Here is a 5000-nt window from a genome sequence, read left to right as displayed (position 1 = left end):
GTTCCAGTTGTATTGTGGTTATTTGGTACTCAGTAAAAACCATGGAGAATAACTTGTTTGAAGGAAATTATTATTTGGGTTTATCGTCAAATGTTGAAGCTGCTATTTGTATTTTGGAACATTTACGACGTAAATAGCTAGGGTTAGGGTTAGCTGGCCTTACTTGTACAGACCATGACAATAAATACTGTTCTGTACCCTAACATAAACAGATCCAGGCTGTACTAGCCAATCAGGACACATTGCAATAAACAGGCTTCTGTGCCAACCAAATATGCTGTCATGTGCTGCACGTTTAACGAGTGGGATAGTCCCCTCTAAGTCATACATGGTGTTGAACTATGGTCCTTTAGATTAGACATTAAGCCTGCTATAATCACTGAATGAAAACCATTTCATTGGTGGTTAGTCAATTACAAATAAAATAGTAGCAACTCCACTCTCTGTTCTACACTTGAGCTGTAGGGGGCTCCTTGTAGCTACCGAAGGCAGAACTCTGATTCATGCAGTCTATTTATGACTTCCTGTAATCCTCTCTCTTCTCTCTTCTCTCTATCCGACTGGTGCGTATGATACTGCTGCAGGATAAGGTTCTAAGGAATACGATGCAATGCTGTCTCCTACCTCTATGAATCATAAGGGGCTGAGTGTAACCTCTATGAATCATAAGGGGCTGAGTGTAATCTCTATGAATCATAAGGGGCTGAGTGTAATCTCTATGAATCATAAGGGGCTGAGTGTAATCTCTATGAATCATAAGGGGCTGAGTGTAATCTCTATGAATCATAAGGGGCTGAGTGTAATCTCTATGAATCATAGGGGGCTGAGTGTAATCTCTATGAATCATAAGGGGCTGAGTGTAATCTCTATGAATCATAAGGGGCTGAGTGTAATCTCTATGAATCATAAGGGGCTGAGTGTAATCTCTATGAATCATAAGGGGCTGAGTGTAATCTCTATGAATCATAGGGGGCTGAGTGTAATCTCTATGAATCATAAGGGGCTGAGTGTAATCTCTATGAATCATAAGGGGCTGAGTGTAATCTCTATGAATCATAAGGGGCTGAGTGTATCTCTATGAATCATAAGGGGCTGAGTGTAATCTCTATGAATCATAAGGGGCTGAGTGTAATCTCTATGAATCATAAGGGGCTGAGTGTATCTCTATGAATCATAAGGGGCTGAGTGTAATCTCTATTACGCTAGCTTTAGTGAACCCCTGCGTGTGTTTTCAGTCATAACATACTGCAGGTGTGAATAAAAAAAATAAAAAAAGCAGTTGCCATGGAAATAGGTTTCCTCTTCCTCCGTCCGTGTTTTGGTTGACTCATGCACACACCCCCTCCTTTCCTTCTCCTCCTCTTCCTCCTCCTCGCTCCTCCGTTTCTCATCTCGTAGTCCCTGACGGCAGACAAAGAGGATTGTATTTGAGGGATAACAATGAGGCTGATTGTGGCCACTTAGAGGCAGGGACCTCAGTCGATGTTTGGGTTTGCATTGGAAGCTGTGGAGACAGCGCACACCATTTTACACGATCCCATCTCCAGCATTGAGGTGAGGCCTGCCATGGGATCAACATGGTGCAGCTGAAATGCACACAGAGGCTGACTGCTGATGGTATCCATTGTGTATGGTCGATTAGCGGAGGAAGCCTTAACCCTGCCGTGCACTGACCTCCCCCTCCTGTGTCCTGCACCTTTGCTGTGTCTAAGGTCACGCATTTAGATGGACTGTATGCTCAGCAGCAGGTCTTGCTCTCTGCATATCAACCCCCCACACTCACCTCTGATCAATAAGTCCTGTTCATCTCACCTCTGATCAATAAGTCCTGTTCATCTCACCTCTGATCAATCAGTCCTGTTCCTCTCACCGCCGTATGCTACTCTCTCCCTCCCTCCAAGTGCACAGGAGGGGATCAGTGTATGCACATACTGTACTATCTGTGTGATTCTCCCTCCCAGTGCACAGGAGGGATCAGTGTGATTCTCGCTTCGGGGCCATTAGTGATAGTTACCCCAAGATGACTGCTACCACCACAACCCCATTACTACCCCACCTTAGGGCTCTCTATTATTACTACCCCACCTTAGGGCTCTCTATTATTATTACCCCACTGAAGGGCTCTCTATTATTATTACCCCACTGTAGGGCTCTCTATTATTATTACCCCACTGTAGGGCTCTCTATTATTATTACCCCACTGCTGGGCTCTCTATTATTATTACCCCACTGATGGGCTCTCTATTATTATTACCCCACTGCTGGGCTCTCTATTATTATTACCCCACTGTAGGGCTCTCTATTATTATTACCCCACTGTAGGTCTCTCTATTATTACTACCCCACTGCTGGGCTCTCTATTATTATTACCCCACCTTAGGGCTCTCTATTATTATTACCCCACCTTAGGGCTCTCTATTATTATTACCCCACCTTAGGGCTCTCTATTATTATTACCCCACCTTAGGGCTCTCTATTATTATTACCCCACTGTAGGGCTCTCTATTATTATTACCCCACTGAAGGGCTCTCTATTATTACTACCCCACCTTAGGGCTCTCTGGGGTAGCAGACGGGGCTCCTGTCTGCTGCTGTGTGTCCTCCACCTCTGTGGCCTGAGTGTGTTGCTGTATAATTGATGAGGAGAGCCCCCCCCCTGCCCCCCCCCCCCCTGCCCCCCTCCCCTCTTACCTTCCCTCTTCTGTGTCTCCCCCAGGATGATGAGCTCAGAAATTAGGTCATCTTCCTCTGTATGGGCGTGTGTGTGTGTGTGTGTGTGTGTGCGTGTGTGTTTGTGTGTGTGTAGCAGACACAGGTGGTGTTCGCCGGGGAGAGCCGTCTCAGTGTTGTGGGAAGGCTGCATGAATGAAGTCCCCAGAGACGTCAGGGTGCATTAGATGACGTAATGCTTCCTGGGGTCAGGGTGCATTAGAGGACGTAATGCTTCCTGGGGTCAGGGTGCATTAGATGACGTAATGCTTCCTGGGGTCAGGGTGCATTAGAGGACGTAATGCTTCCTGGGGTCAGGGTGCATTAGATGATGTAATGCTTCCTGGGGTCAGGGTGCATTAGAGGATGTAATGCTTCCTGGGGTCAGGGTGCATTAGATGACGTAATGCTTCCTGGGGTCAGGGTGCATTAGATGACGTAATGCTTCCTGGGGTCAGGGTGCATTAGAGGATGTAATGCTTCCTGGGGTCAGGGTGCATTAGATGACGTAATGCTTCCTGGGTCAGCTGGTCATGTGACAGCAGGTGTGAATGGCTATCTCTAATGCTATTATGGTGAGTGCTTGGGGTCAGTGGGTCAAAATATATGATTGCCAAAGACAACACGAGTGACATGCATCTTGGTGTAGTTGAATTAGCCTCAGTGGACATTCAGTGACATGAAGAGATGATAATAACATTGATTTGGTTTTCTAGAGCGGATGAATATATTTATATTCAAGATGGCCTTATGGGAAAGAATATCTTTGTGGGGTTAGTTTATTTTTGTGGCAGGTGTATAAGAATTCTGGGCTGGGCTGGGCTGGGCTGGGCTCCTGTTCCGCTCCCCCACTGCTCTTTAATGGCACGTGCTCTGGTTTCCTGTATTGTGTCAGGCACAGTGCCTCCACAGAGCTGCTGCTGCTCAGTACTGAGAGAATCCAGTGAATGGCCGCCGGTGGGTTGAGTAGTAATGGCACAGGGACCTGTTGTCCCTCCTCCCTCTCCCTGAGGGAGTGTAGTATGCAGCCAGCATAATGGAGGGGGGGGGGGACGGACAAGTATCACAATCCTCCGGCAGCCCTGTGTCTCCCTGCCCTGTCTCCAGCTTGTTGCCTAGCAACAGGCCCAGGCTCTTAAAGGGGCCGCGCATAAAAACAGCTAAAAAAAAAGAAAGAGGTAGTCAACACCACTGCCAGAGGAAGGGACAACTCCATCGATTACCCCCTACCCCCAGCCCCCCCCCCCCCCCTCGCGCTGAGTTTAGGGGGGTTGATTCAGTCCTGCACCCACTCATGAAGAAGCAGTGAATGGAGGGTTATGGGGCTGAGGAGTACGAGAGGAAAACAATGAAACAGTCCAGAACAGGACGTGCCCCCCTCATCTCCTCCCTCCCCTTCATTTCAATATTTTAAAAAGCCTCTTTATATCTGATCTTGGCAGTTATGGGGCTATTTTAAGACTTGCGATGGAAATTAGTATGGTTGTTGTTTGTGTGTGTGTGTGTGTGTGTGTGTGTGTGTGTGTGTGTGTTTATCCTGTTGTAATCTGGATTGATATCAGGTGCAGATTTATTGTTGTCTCAGAATAGCTTAGATATTTGGTCTACTTTGTTGAAAAAGCCGTGGCTGTAGTATTTGCAGTTCTCTTTGACAGTCGAGAACTGCAAACACATGTAGGACTCCAGACACAGTCAGACCATAGAGTGTAGGACTCCAGACACAGTCAGACCATAGAATCAAACACATGTAGGACTCCAGACACAGTCAGACCATAGAGTGTAGGACTCCAGACACAGTCAGACCATAGAATCAAACACATGTAGGACTCCAGACACAGTCAGACCATAGAGTGTAGGACTCCAGACACAGTCAGACCATAGAATCAAACACATGTAGGACTCCAGACACAGTCAGACCATAGAGTGTAGGACTCCAGACACAGTCAGACCATAGAATCAAACACATGTAGGACTCCAGACACAGTCAGACCATAGAGTGTAGGACTCCAGACACAGTCAGACCATAGAATCAAACACATGTAGGACTCCAGACACAGTCAGACCATAGAATCAAACACATCTAGGTCTCCAGACACAGTCAGACAATAGAGTGTAGGACTCCAGATACAGTCAGACCATAGAATCAAACACATGTAGGACTCCAGACACAGTCAGACCATAGAATCAAACACATGTAGGTCTCCAGACACAGTCAGACCATAGAATCAAACACATCTAGGTCTCCAGACACAGTCAGACCATAGAGTGTAGTAGGACTCCAGATACAGTCA

The 5000-nt window shown here is 46.8% G+C and overlaps 1 protein-coding gene across 1 annotated transcript in view; it reads left to right on the top strand.

Moving 5' to 3' along the window:
- The window catches only part of mapk8ip1b (mitogen-activated protein kinase 8 interacting protein 1b), a gene marked incomplete at its 5' end in the record, with an annotated part of 43768 nt that overhangs the window by 18130 nt on the left and 20638 nt on the right, over positions 1–5000 (top strand). The window lies entirely within an intron of this gene.

The sequence above is a fragment of the Sprattus sprattus genome (assembly GCF_963457725.1).
Source record: "Sprattus sprattus genome assembly, chromosome: 8".
NCBI lineage: Eukaryota > Metazoa > Chordata > Actinopteri > Clupeiformes > Clupeidae > Sprattus > Sprattus sprattus.
This window is presented reverse-complemented; position numbering and strand designations above follow the sequence as displayed.